At 47.9% G+C, this 15,142-nt stretch overlaps 1 protein-coding gene across 1 annotated transcript in view; it reads right to left on the bottom strand.

The window, feature by feature from the left end:
- LOC138491456 (calcium-activated potassium channel subunit alpha-1-like) overlaps window positions 1-15,142 on the bottom strand; it is a 1,832,603-nt gene that overhangs the window by 1,200,352 nt on the left and 617,109 nt on the right. The window lies entirely within an intron of this gene.

Below are 15,142 nucleotides of genomic sequence, written 5' to 3'. Positions count from 1 at the left end.
GTTTGTTGAGGACGTGTGTGTTTCACTTGTGGGATGTGTTGTGCATGATTCCCACTACATGTGACGTGTACATGGTTCTGATGTGTAAGTAATGCAATGCTTCCGTGATGCATGTCTGCTCCGCTGGATGGTGGACATGTGGAGCAGACGGGGACTGTCCGCATCACCACTATTGCACCCTACTGACATGCTGGTTACAAGTATGCCCCTCCGGTCCATGTTCCAGCTCACTGGCCCTTCTGCATGTGGCGTGGGGTGACCTTCCTCTTAGCCCAGGCACAATGTCATTGCATGACTGATGTGCATGTCTCCTCTGCCTGCATGCGGGGACTCCATGTAGGCATGCTCCCTTGCCCCTCCTCCGCCACTCTGCACCCCAGTTCCACCTTTGCACTGGTCTGCTTCAATCTTGCCAATGTGTACTTTCCTGTTCATGCGTCCTGTGTAGATGCTAACTTCCAGCGTACAATCTGCCAGACATATGCTGTGTGGTATAGCCTTAGTACTTGATGCAGGGTATCTCACTTGTACTGTGCATAGGTCAGATGTCCCGCAGGGACATGAGTGCCCATTCATGCTCCATGTGCATTGCACGCATGCCCCTATGTGTCCTTGACTGGAAGATCACTGTAATACAAGTCCTGGGTGACATACATTGCATGGCATCTCATCAGCCTTCCCATGTCAACTGTGGGTCAGTACTGCGTTGCACACATGTTTAGGGTCTGACAATCTGTGTGGCTCACAGGCCTCAGCCTGTTTAATGGCCAATGACTCTGTCCAACTGTTGTAGTGTCTTCTTCACACGTGGGCGGCCTCCAGAGTTTTCATCATGTGTCCTGCTTACTGTCCCATCATCATTTGCAGTTTTGTCACTTGAATCACATTAAGCTGTTGATGCCAGTCAACACTGCCTGTCAATACACAGGTCTATGGTCAGCCTTTTCATACCATGCTAGGCATCCCTGCTTTTGTACTTGTGTGGAGGGGTGCTTGGCTTCTAGATATGCTACACATTGAATGCACAATGCACGTGATGCCTGAATTTGACCTTGCACTGCCTTCACATTTCCTGACACACACCAAGGAGTCCTTGTACATGTAGGTAGTGAGTGGCGTACACATTTTCTGCACTGCATAGACCCACTTCCATGGAAACTGCTACCTTTCAACAGGTCTGATCACAGAAGCAATTCAAAGTTGACCCAGCATGCATGCCAGGTTATATGTTGTGTGTCACATGTCTGCCTGATGTGTTTGTTGTTGGTGTGTGTGTGTGTTGTGTGCTTCTGACATGTGTACTGACCTTTTTTCTCTCTATTTTTCAGGTGATGACGCAATGGAGGCGGAGGATGGTGTTGTCATGCCAGACACAGAGTTGTTACCACTACATCAACCCGGCACAAGTGGGGGTTGTGGGGTGGTAGGCCACGAAAACCCCCAAGTGCTACAGTCCATCTTGTCTCTGGCTGCCTATGAGTCCAGCCTTGATGACGACTCTGACGTCCATGTCGAGTTGGATGAGCATCAAGTCCATGTGTCAGGGGTGAGTGATTCTGATGAGGACACTCCTCTGTCCGCGACACCTGCACTGAGGGATCAGACAGTCTTGGTTCCTCTGCCCGTGATGGATCGGGACACAGGGTCACCCTCCACACCAGTCACTGATGTGCCTGGGACATCACGTCGACGGGGACATGTAGTCGTGCAGCCGCGGGCGGTGCCAACACAGCGAGGAAACCCGGTCCTTGGGTCCCGCAGGGGTCAAGCCCAGAAATGCGGTCGCCGTGCGCAACCGCAGTATACTGAGTGGGAGCAAGACATGACTGCCAATTCAGAATGGCAGGGGGCAGCAATGAAGAACATCGCTGAGGGCATGGAGCGTGTGGCCCGATCTGTGCTCCCCCCTGCTAGGCAGGTGCTTCTCCAGCAGCAGGCGGCACGTTCCAGGGCACGCTCGCTCAGGTTGGGCCTAGCGGCCTCAGACAGGGCACGCCAGGCTGAAATGTCGTCTCGGCGTAAACCAATTGCTGCTCACGCAGAGGCGCACGTGGATGCCCTGAGGGAGGATTATGCTTCCCTCAAATCCACTCTGGGTGTCCTTATGATGTCCCAGAGGCAGCGGGCAGAGGAGAGGTTTGCACAGCTTGAGCGTACCATCTCGGCTGAGCTACAGGCTTGCCGGGTGGTGCAGTGGTTGTCCAGCCAGGCCTTGCAGGAGGAACTCCGTGTTACACATGCTACCCTGAAAGAGGAAGCACGTGTATCACATGAGGTTCTGCATGCAGACCTACGTCACATCGCCACACAGAACCAGGCTCACCCGTCCGGCAGACTTGCTGCCGACGAGGGGCAAGCTGCGGCTAGGCGTGGCCAGGCTACTGTGCCACGTCCTCCTTTCCAGGATGAGCCAGATTCAGACGACCATCTATCGGTCGTGCAGGCGTTGAGCCCATGGAGGTTTTTTTTTGGCTCAGCATCATCGTATGTGGCTGTTTAGCAGCACCCTGTACCTCCCCCTCCTGGGTGCCTCCCCTCCCCCCTGGATCATATGTGGCCATTTTTGATTTTTCTTTTAGTTTAGTTAGTTAAGTTTCTGTTTGATAGTTAGTTTAATTAGGTAATGTAGGTTTTTCATAGTTAGTGTAATTAGTTAATATAGTTTAAAATTGCTTGTCTATTGTGCTTTCATGTGACGGTGCGGTGCTTTGTGGCTTTTGAAGGCATCCACTGTCTGTTCCAGCTGGGCCCTTCAGGTTTGTCTTGTGTATGTGTTTGCTGCTTGGGGTCCTTGACTCACATATGCCACTCCTGCCTCCCTTATCCATGGGCTCGCAAGGATGGTTCGGTGTGACAGCCTATTACACAAGGGCTTTGGACTGTCATATCTGTGGCATGTCTGGTGCTGTGTAACTTGTGTTGACACCCCTAGTGGGGATGATTGCGGTGTTATTGTCCACTGTTCAGCTTTTGCTAGATGGGGTGTTTCCTGATTAATGTGTACATTCATTGCTATGCATTGTGTAGTATGTTTCTTATCTTTACTGTGCACGTGCTTGTTGCAATTCATGCCGTAGATAGTGTGTTCCACACTTTGGATGTGAAAGACGGACTGATGGTGTGATTTCTGATGTAAGTCTCTGACATGGTCCAGTAATGAGATGCCTGAAGAGACACACACAGATGACTTTAAAACATTAATCATGTGTTTCATGCCCTTTCTGCAGGGGGATGAGCCTCCAGACCACCTTTGCCAGCAGACATGGCCCATTGGACGTCTGAATTCTGGACACGTTTGTTGGTGCCCACATGCACATGTGTGCACAAGCAGAGGCACAGGGATTGCAGACCTACATCCGAGAACTGCTGACGTGTTCCAAGGAACTCCAGGCAAGGTGAGCAGCACAGGGGGGACACAACACAGCAAAGCTTGCACCAGGCGAGTTGCACATGCAGGCTTAGTAACAGCACTGAGGGTGAGCTTGGACGAATATTGGTGTTGAAGCACACAATACAGCTCAGATGTGTTGGTGGACTGATGGCTGTTGATTGTAAGGTTGTCTGGGGCACCTGCAGGGGCAGTGGCACATACCCTCCGGTACACCAAGGTCCATTGAGGCACTTGTATCAACCATGTAGCCTTCCGAGACATGGAAAGGGGCAGCTCACAGGGACATACAGCAAGGGACATACTCGGGTGCAGTGCATTTCATTTCCATGTACATTTTGAAACATGCACTGCCTACTTTGTTTTGGTCATGGTGGAACACGACTTGTTCTGAAGTCATGCCTTGCTATATGGGTCTGTCTGCTTACCCAGGGAACATTGCATGTTGTGTGAATTGTGACACATTGGTGTTCCATTTGCCACGCACCCACCGGCGGCTGATTTACTGCATTGACTGTGTATGACCCATCACAGGGGTAATGTTACATATGGGTACGAAGCATCTACACCAGATTGTCTGTTTGTAGAGTAGTTTGTTGCTATGGGGCATATTTGGTGGTGTGTTTTTGTGTTATGGGCACGGACAGATTATTAACTGTGGCTCTCTTTGCAGCATTGAAGTGCTCCTGTAACCGGACCTGAGAGTGCGCAGGCAGGAGTCCAGCACTCAAAACCAGAGCTAAGTGTCTTGTTGTTTTACTTTCAAACTGCTCTGCATAGGCTTGCTGGGGGCTGCACTAATGCATGGATGAATGTGTAATTCAATTTGGTATGTTTGTTTTCCCCTAATCTCCCGGAGTGCTATCCAATTTTAAACCCTGTACCCTCTACCCGGTGTTCCTGCTTCCCATACCTATCCAAGCAACGTTCCCTAACCCTCTTTCCCCGCTGGGGTTGCGGATGCCTGTGTAAGCCCCAAACTTGCAGGTGCCAAAACCCTAGAGGGGGTGGTTGGTTCGTGCCACTCCTAAGCCTGGACTACAGAAGGCCATGACAATGATGTCCAGGTTTGTTCGGATTGTGTATGTGTTCATGCAGGTAGTACATTTTCGTGCATTCCCTACTTTCATGTGTCATTCCTCCTCCCCTCTCCTGCCACTCATTCCAGTTATCCAGTGTGCCAACACCTGTCCCGACTGCATATCCCGGACCCTCCTTCCCCACCAGGGTCTCAGAGGCCTGTGTGAGTTTGACCTTGCAGGCACCCGGGCCACGGTGGGGGTGGTTGTTTCGTGACACTCCTGCGCCTGTACACGGGACCTGTGACAGTACACATCCGTTGATGGTGCATCATTCTATGTTATGTACCTCACATGGTTCACATCCTGATGTGACATTGTTTTACTGTGCTACCTTGGTTGTTACATCATTGTGGTAGTACTTGGCCTTTGTGAGGTACTGCTACGTCAAGTCATCTACTGGAGGGTGTTCTGCTTCGTTTTTTTGGCTTGGATTTTGTGATTTTGCAAATGAGGGTGGACTCTGAGGGTGCAGGCAACTTTTTACACACAAGGTGGAAGATGGTGACGAAGGGGAAGGGTGATCCTGTGGCCAGGTGAAATTGAGGGTTGAAGGCTCCATGTCCCAGGTGCAGTTGTTCAGTGGATAATGGTCATTTGTGAGGGAGGGGGGTGTTTTGTTGTTGATAGTTGCCTTGCCCTGCAGTGTGATGGGAACCCTGACATTGTAATTGTGGTATCCTATGTACATTTTGTGTTCTGCTGATCAATGCCTGTTCATGTGTTGTGTTTACCTTTCAGGTGTGTGGGGATAGTTGTGGTTTGACATGCTGGGGTGTACACATGGTGAATGTTCACATGTGATGTGTAGAGGACACTGATGGTCACTTGATTGCACATGCATATGTTGAGTGCATGTCCTTACTGACCCACACACTTGCACTATGATGCACTACATGTACAACCACCCTTGGATATCCACGTTTACAATCTGTTTTCCTTCTGGTGCCCACTGTGTCCCTGCAGCACACGTTCTGTGACCAATTATGGATCCTGTACATGCCTAATTTGCTTTTTGATGTGGTTTGTCGCTTAGATGTGATGCTCAGGGTGTGCATCACACACAATAGCTGTTCACTGTGCTGTGCGCTGAGCATTGTGTTGCAGGAGTTGGACACAGCACACAGAAGCTGCAGTGTTGATTTTGCAATGCACAATGTGCATGTAGACAGGCAGTCATTGTTATGTTACGTCTACAACTTTTGTAATGCATTTGGGAATGACTTATTTTGGGTGGGAGGTTGTTGCTCAGTCATTTCATCTGATTCCATGTCAGGCATCATTGTCTGATGACACTGTACATTTTTGACATGGCAATGTTTACCTTATTGGTACTGTGTTGGTGTATGGCTATTGCTTGCCATGTCATGTTGTGGTTTGGGAGAGTTTGAGTGACATAACAGTGATGGTCATGGCCTGTTTTGCAGGTGTGTGTGATTCACACCTTGCATGTCAGGGTCATCAGCTTCTCAAAGCAACTAGCTGGGGGTAGATCTCTCTCTGTGGCAGGGGCCTCCCTCTGGAACAGCCTTCCTGCCTCACTGGAACTTGAGGAGAACAATCTCCGGTTCCGGAAGCACCTCAAGACCTTCCTCTTTGCTTCTGCTTTCTCTCTCCCTCTCCCTTGCTAAATTCTTCACTGGAACTGCACTGGATCTGCAACTGGGCCACTCTCACCGACCTCGGTCCCTGGCCCAGCCACTCTCCACTTGCACTGCCTCCCTGGCAACCCCTGCACTGCGGGACTGTCTCTTTATCCCTACAGCACCCCCCTTCCCAGCACTTGTCTGCACTTACCTTTGCAGTTGCCACCAGCTGGCCTATTTATTTGTTTTTTATTCTACTTACCCTGTACTGCTCTCCTCCCTCCCCTTCCCCTTGCACTTTTCCCTTCCCCCTACCCCTGCACTTGCGCAATCTAAATGACACCTGGCCTAAAAGTATCGCTGTCTGTCTTCCCTTGTTCCCCCCTCCCTGCCTCGTCGCACCTTGAAACACTTGTGTATAGGCACGTTACAAATGCCATATCATGTCATGTCATATGTCATATGTGTGCCTTTTGGTCACACAGGATAGCTTGTGTTTAAGTAGCTAGGGATGCAGACAATGTGGCACTTCCATGGCAACTATCTCAGGGTGGTAGGGTTGTGACAGTTGACTGTCTCTTTGTCATCATCGATTGTCACCTAGTATGTGCCAGGCCTGTGTGCACTCCACAGGGGTGGGAGTTTAGGTGAAAAATGTGGCCACAAGCTGGGTCCGGGCTTCCTCGCCACGTGCCCTGTCCCCTCCCATGGGCAGCGCCTGTGCCTGTGGTAGGGGATGTGGGGGCACCACCATGTCCACCGGTACGCCCTGCCGTGTTGCAACATTGTGCAGGACACATGCTGCCACAATGATCCTGCAAACTACTGTGGGTGCATAGAGTAGCTGCCCGCCAGAGCGGTCAAGGGAGCGGAAACATGACTTGAGCACTCCGAATGTGCGCTCCACTATGGCCCTGGTTGCAATATGGGCGGCATTGTATCTTACCTGGGGTGGTGTGGTGGGATTCTAGATTGGCGTCATCATGTGGTTGCTCAGAGGGTAGGCACTGTCCCCTGGGGAGGTGTAAATGGTTGTGATTATTGAGGTTTGTGTATTTGTGTGTGTGACATGCATGCATGTGCAAGGGCATTTGTACTCACCTAGGAGCCAGGTGTCGCCATGCTGCCCAGCTTCCAGGGCCCGGCTCAGGGCGGACATTCTGTATATGAAACTGTCATGGGTGGAGCCAGGGTAGTTTGCATAGACAGAGGTGATGATTCCCTTTGCATCCCTTTGTGGACGTAGGGCCAGATGGGTGCAATCTATGGCACAGAGCACTTTGGGGAAGTGTGCCACCCTGTAAAAATCCAGGACAACGGCCTGCCTTTCTGCGGGTGTTCTGGGCATGTATATGTGCCTGCGGACTGAGGGGCGCGCTGTCATGATTGCCAGTACCTGGTGTAGGCAGCGTGACTGCGTGGCCTGTGAGACCCCCGCCCCCCCACTATGGCAGTAGTCCACTGAAATGACCCAGTGGCCAGGAAATGCAGGGCATTGAGCACCTTCTCCAAGGGGCTCAATGCTTGGGAGCAAAGGGTGGGGGATGTAAGGTCATCTTCCCACTCCCTGACCAGGTCTAGGATGATATGGGGTGGAAACCTATACCTGCCGTAGACCTGGTCATCAGGTATCCCAAAAAGGCTTGTCCGTGGTGCGAAAATGCGTGCCCTGGCTATTCTCCTCCTCCTGCGGTGTCCCACGATCAGTGCTGCGACACATGGGGCAAGCATCGTAGCTGTATATACTTGTTTGTTGTTTGCGTGCACTTTTATACTGTGCGCGGGGACGCTTCCGCCTGTCTTCGTGTGGCGGACGCGTTGATGCCTGTGTGCGTCTTTTGTCGTGCGTCGGTTTCCCGTATTAGAATCTATGAATACGGGTTGTTCGCGTGCGTGTGGGCGTTCCGTGTAGTTCCCTGCAGTACTTCCCCAGTTACGCCTTCTTTTTCACGCGTTATTCCCCATTCCGCGTGTTACGCCCACTGTTCCGCCCACTTTGGTTGTGTGCGCCGCGCTATTTGTGCTTTTGCTGTGCGCGTAGCGCACGCCGTGTGTGCCCGCGTGCGCCATGGCAGGATTTGGCGCACGGACTGCGGGAATCACGCGCAGCGTCTTCCTTGAATCGCACGCATGCGCGTGCGCTGGGTTTCTCACGCTTGCGCCACCTTGCGCCTGCTTGCGCTGGGATTATCGCCGCACGTTTGCTCCATGAATCGACCCCTTAATGTCAAGTGGAGTGTTTGGTCTGTCTATGCTTTAGTTTTATGGAAGCTGCCTTCCATAAAGAAAGCTGCATTAGAGTGAACATTGTGCAATATTGGTAACTGTGTAACAGATTTTCATATATTGGTTGCATGTTTCAGATGATATACACTTTTTTGCACATATACAGCATTTTTGTATGTGTCTTTATATGATGATATTACGTTATTCTTTTTATTTATACAGACATAAGCATAAATAAGCATTGACAATTCCAATAGATTTGGCGTTTACCAAGGTTATTTGCATTTTGCATTTATAGGTACCAGAGTGCAAGGAGAGGTGGGTGCAAAGTTTCACAGGAAGATGCGATAAGGGGCGTGGGCGTGGAAGGGAATGAGAAGGAAGGAGAATAGAGCAAGGGAGGAAATGATTAAGAGAGGGTGCCATTGATGATGACCAAGAGGACATATGAGTGAGAAAGGTTGAGAGTGAGAGGCTAAGGAATAAAGCAAGTGTGTGAGAGGAAAGAAGAGCAGGAGTGGAGAGTGGTGGTGAGGCAGGGTTTTAGAGAGAGTTGGGTGGGTGGACAATTTTAAATTACTGCAGCTGAGACCAAGGCCAAGATAGAGGGTATTAGAATAACCTAGATGTGATTGTAAAATGGATTGAGTGTTAAAGTAAATATCTGAAATAAAAGGCAAGGTTAATACCAGTAGTAGGATGGGCTATATAAGAGCTGAGGGAAAAATAAATAAGTGATACATCTAAATTTGAAACCACATTTTTTCATTAAGAGGCACATGTAGGACATGTGCCAAGGGCAGAAGGCTATAGTTGGGAGCACTACACATTGTAAGGGCTACCAAAAACAATCAGTTGTGCATTGGGTGGGGTTAACGGAGGCTGGTGATTGAGGCTAACATGTAGCTCACTGTACGTCTCTGCAGACAACAAATGTCACTACCACCCAGCATAATGGTTGATTGTATTAACACGACAGGGATGAAAGGCTGAGCCAGGCATGGCTGTGACTTTAACGGATTGATCAGTTCGGTGAACACAGAACTCCGCGAACTCACTGAGCTAGCTCGCCGACTTCACAAATAGGGCTCAGAAAGCGACACTCCAAAGTATTGAGCAAATACATTCCCCGAATTCTGCGTGCGGTAAAATATTTCATTTTACATTTTCCCTAAAGACTGCAATGTTTTCGTCACCCCCGCTTTACCACTTGATGCCGTTTTGTTTGACCATGTGAAAGGGGGCAACAGGGCCAGGTTCCCAACGGTGACACTGAACAAAGCTGTTGCTATTACTTTGTAAATTGCGATGCTTCACCAGGGTTCGAATGCGTGTATGTGCGTTGAGTTTGCCTTGTCACTGGCAGTCCTCCACACACGCACATGCAGAGTGAGTGCTTTACACTTACTCCTGTGCATTAAGTGGAATATCTGTGGTCTAATGCTGTCTGCTCACGGTTGCAAGGGTGCCACAATGACGACATGCGGTATATCCACATGTGTCCGATGCGGTATTTAATGCAACCTCAGCCATTTTAACTCTTTCCCTGTGCTGCTTGCGGGGCACAGGCAATCCTGGCAGGGCCGCCTCGGCCTTTCGTACTTTTCGAGGTCTGAATACAAATATATAATAGTTGTATCGTTTTATTTAAACAGTAAATAAGTAAATAGTGCGTTAGCAAGAACCACATAACGTTTATTGCAGTTACACATTTCAGACTTCGTGGGTGAAACTCACCTCCCAAATCACCACATGACAGCTGTGGAAACACCACATCGAGTGTAATTAGTATTTCTACGGTCGCTTTTGCTTTGTCTGGGCCCTTTGTTGTGCTAGCAGTTGGTGTATTTAACATTATTGTTGGCTTGGCATTTTTCTCGTTTTATCTCGAAGCTATTCCAGTAGCTTCATGTAACTTTCTGAAAGATTATCTCCCGAATGTGATGTGTGGTAGTGCCAGTGGGATTGGAAACTTCGAAATACAGCGTGGCATGCAATTACAGGTGCACACATAACTAAAACGCTTCTCGTTCTTTTCTCTCATTTTTTTTGCGCACATCGCTTGACTGAATGGACAATTGTGGTATTGGCGGGAAATGGATAGTCTTCCTGTGTGGGCGTGCCTTAGAGAGGTACCCCCTGCCAGCGTTACACCAGAGCCGTCGTTCTCCAGCCTCTGGTCTTTAGTCAGAAACCATTGGGTTGTAAGTCTGTGCTTGCGATTTCGAGTTAAGCGAAATTCTAAATGCCAGAATGCAAACTGGATGTGGCTAGAATGCTAGCACTGGATGGATGCGACTCCTGTGTCTTGGTGCCGGCGTCTAATAAGCACACGAAACATGAGACGGGAGTAGGTGGTTGGGGCCATAATCATGTCGAGTTTTGCTGGCTTAACTGCACTTACATGGCCATTGATATTTTGTGAGGGGCAATACATCAGTCCTCAGATGTGCAGATCCTCCCTTACATTTTCTTTAATGACAAATAAAAGGGGTATCTAAATAATAGACGGTTTAATTACCCCCGAATCGATAAAAAAAACTCAGAAAACCAAATTAGTTTCATTAAGCGATCTTTGCAGTGGTCGCTGAAACAGCCAAGCTATCCTAGGATCTGTCCAGCACGTCTAGTCGTGTCATTGCTTACTCCATGGGACCAATTAAAGGAACCCAGACACTGATTGATGCCTTGTTTGTAAAGGGGATGGCCTTGTGTGTGAAGGTGAATGGGTTAGCGGGGTAGAACCTATTGCCTAATACCAGATCCTCTGAATTACAAATCCTTTAGTATTCCAAATGTTATCCCCCACTTGGATTGCTAACATCAACAGGTTTTACGGAGATCAATGTTCACAGCACATGGTGGTGTGGCTGCTGCCTGATTCTGAAAGAGTCCAGGCTGTTTCCCGTGGATGTGGGCTGGCATGCAGGAAGTCCCTTGCAGCAGATCACCCTTGGCATACAGTTGTGGATGGTGGGAGTGCCTCCTGGCAGTTCTTCTCTTTTCCCACGCCTGTGGTATTGGTTCACAATAGGGTTAGGGTCTGACTCCTGTTACCTAAAGAGTGGGAATACATCTTCGATGGACCCCATCCTTCCACAGACCTGACAGCATTTTTTCCAGTTTGCCTTTACTTTTCTCTGAGGGGTCCACATCCTCTTCTTCAGGCCATTGCTGGGAGAAGTCTTCCCTACTTGTGTCTATGTCCTCCTGAGAGGGCTCCTCCCCCTCCACAGAAGGACCCTCCTAGAGTAGGGAGAGTGGTTATGGATCTTTCTCCATGTTCCAATTTCCCTGAAGCTATTGAGTCCTTTCTGCACTCAGATGGATCTTCTAATTGAAATCTTTGTTCTCAGGCTGAGGCATCCGTCCAGGTTCTCTCTGGGGTGGGTCCTTCCGACACCTCTCTGACCCCTTCAGTTCGACCTTCAGTACCTCAATCCCAGATTTCAGTTGATGCAGCCCTGGACAGTCCCTTTCCGTGGGCTCCAAGTTATCTGTTCCAAATTGGACCCTACGATGGAATCAGGGGAATGAGGGGCAAACTCTGATCTTCTCCATTCTTTGGTTCATTCGAAAGTTCTCACCATGGATGTAGGACTTTCTTGGCCTGACATTGGTCCTCTAGCTCCTCCGTGTCACAGCAGCAGCCCTCCATCATTGCCACTTGCTCGCCTCCTATTGGCAGCATACATTGCACCAAGACCTCTGTGAAATCTTCTAGGTCCTCTTAACAGGCAGATGTTGCACCCTCTGTGATGGAGCTGGATTCAGTGGGCTCCAACCATCTTCAGAGTTGGTTTCCTTCTCTGACTCTTTCCCGGAGGAGCAAAACTGTCTGAATCCCCCCTGCCCACCCTGGAGCAGACAGATGTTGGGAGAGGTTGATAAGTAAGGCCCAGAAATTACTGTTGTGTGTTGCTGTGTTGACACAGAAAATAAGAGGAAGGATGGCATATTTTGGTTGTTTTGAGCTGCAGCAAAATACCCAAAGCTGTTCATCCTAAGGTCTACCCTTGGATCTGTCTCAACTATGATCTTCTTATTCATGTTGACCGAGTAGTTGTAGGCAATATGATCCCTGTAATCATTTTCCCATGGGGATCTTTGAATGGGTAGTCATGCTTGATTGGTCAGTGCATGTAAGATAGGACCTGGGACTCTGTTCTTCTCTAATAGTACTTTGCTGTGTTTAGCATGTAGGATTAGCATCTGCTCTTGTGCCCTCATCTTTTCAATTCTCTCTCATGTGGGTGGTCTCTGTTTGGGGCCTAAACAATTCTACAATGAAGCCATGATTCATTGATGGCCTCAAGAACACACCAACTCGTTATGACAGTTCAAGTGTTTTTATTAAACATGTTGATATGGTCCGGCAAAAGGCCGTATTTGTGTTTCTATCATCTTCCCCAGGTCTCCCTTCAACCTAGCCTAGACCTTTCTATATCCCAAGGTGGTCACTAGAAATGTGTTACCCTACCACTTATAAAGTCACTAGCTAGTGGTAAAATCCTGATGGTAACCACAGTATCTCTCCTACTCACTCCGGGGTCTTTAAGGTGGATCCTAAATGGGGGTCCCACAAGAAGTAGAACAAAACAAACTGGTGCCTTCTAAGCACTCAGGTCTCTATCAACTGTTTCTATAATGCTCCTGTATTCATCACCCAGATCTTCTTTGCTTCCCTTCCTTCTATTCTATTCTGTTCTTCCAGCTCTCTCCATTCTCTTCCATTGAATCTTTGACCCTATAATGTTCCTTTACCTCACGTCTACTCCTACTGTCCCTCTCCACTTTAATATTCTCCACTCTTCTCCACTCCTGCTGCTACTCTCCCACTCCCATTGCTCTCCCCTACTATTACTCCAACTATTCTCCACTATCACTACTCCCGCCTCTACTACTCTCCACTACTCCTCACTGCCGCCACTCTCCTCTCTGACTGCTCCTCTCTCCCACTCCTCTTCAATCTACTCCACTCTTTCCACTTGTCCAGTCAGCCAGCTTCCTCACTCTCATTTATTCTCTTACACTCCTACTTAGCCTCTATCATGCACCTTACCCACCATGCAGTACCTCTCACAACGTGTACCTTTACCTCTTTCCAACCAATACCTCAGCATACCCACAGTCTCTGGCAGTGTCTTCCATGCTCTGCTCCACTGTCCTTACTCTGTCGAGTCTGTCAGTTGGCCTTCTCCTCCATTAACCTCACCTCAAAACTCCATCTCCTCTATGCCATTCCATTTGTCGCCGTTTTTTCTCCTGCACCATTTCCCATTGATTTTGTTGCCAATCTGGTTTCCCAGGCCAATCTTTGCCTTGCTCTCCCCCAGGGGTCATGTCATGCAGGTATTAAGCTATTAAGTCCTTCTTAGCCTGGCCTCCTTCTCAAACGCTGGGTCTGCCAGAGTTTTGCAGTAGCAGCCCACAAGCAAAATAGTCAATTTCAGATTTCTTATTCAGGTGGACTTGAGTGTCCTGTTCATTGGACAGCAATGCATACTGCTTCATTGACTCAGTGTTCATCGCCACTTTACGGTGGGGTAGTGTTCCTTCCTCTGCCGCAAAGGCTTCTGGACTCTGCAGATCCGAAATGAAGGAAGGAAAACCATGGCCAGCACAGGTTAAAACAGGTATTGGGTGATAATAAGTGGTACTCCCCAAATGTAGCCAGACACATGTAGAGGGAACTGACACTACATCCTTCTCAATAACCTATTTCCCCCCTGACTCGGTCATGACCAAGATCCTGTTTCAAAAACAGCAGACCCATCTAGCACCATTAACAATGCTTCATTAGTATACACATAAAGGGGAATGTCTGTTGAGGCTTACACATTTCTCCTTGAAGCATTTTCAAACCAATCAAGAACGACCTTGGAATTACAGGCTAAAATGATAGTGGCAATATTCATAAACACATTCAGCGAAAAAACCTAATGTCTCAGGGACGTTAAGGTGACAAATGAATGCAACAAAACCCCTGACATTCAGCTAAAGCCACATTAAATATGTGCCCCCTGTTGTGCAGCCTATGGCCACAATGATGACATCACAGATGCCATCACTGGTGACATCACTAATGACTTCATCTTTTACCTCTCTGATGACGACACTGTGGGCATCACTAATAACATCATACATGACATCAATGATTATTTAACTAATGGCATCAAACATAAGATCACTCTACATATTGGTACATATTTAGACCACTGTTACATTTCTACATATGTGATATTAGCATTTTAGAACAGTTAATAATAATGAGTACATTTTTTAAAACGATACACATCCACACATGCATCATATCACTAGTTGTGAAGCTTTCCTTCGTAGTACTTTGGTAAAAAAAGGGTATCTGAAGTATAAATATGGAATATTGTACAAATATGTTTACATTCTTTTAACAGCAATAAAGTAAAAAAAAAAAAGGTACACTGCATAGAATGTTCCTTGGTTGTGAAAGAGTATATGTAAAGGTATTACCCAAATTGTTCGTTTACAATTGTTCGAATGAACAATTGACCGAATTTAAAGGGTCACAATTGACCTTTTCACAATTGACCGTATATATATATATATATATATATGGGTTTTGGGGGGTTTGGTGTTGGGTGGGGGGTTGTGGGGGGTTTCCCCCCACATATATGTTACAATTGACCTTCACAATTCAGTCAATTGTGAAAAGGTCAATTGTAATTCGAACAGTTGTAAAACGAACAATTCGTATACAACCTATGTAAAACATGTTCACTATAATATAATATGCAAATACAGTTACAAAATAATTTGTTGAAATAAATAGAGACACCTGTTGAACCCTAATTATGTATTCCATTTTAAAATTCACATATGTA

The sequence above is a fragment of the Ambystoma mexicanum genome, chromosome 10, assembly GCF_040938575.1.
Source record: "Ambystoma mexicanum isolate Mex_15411 chromosome 10, UKY_AmexF1_1, whole genome shotgun sequence".
Lineage (NCBI taxonomy): Eukaryota > Metazoa > Chordata > Amphibia > Caudata > Ambystomatidae > Ambystoma > Ambystoma mexicanum.
The sequence above is the reverse complement of the archived record's forward strand: the minus strand, read 5'-3'. Positions and strand labels throughout refer to the sequence as shown.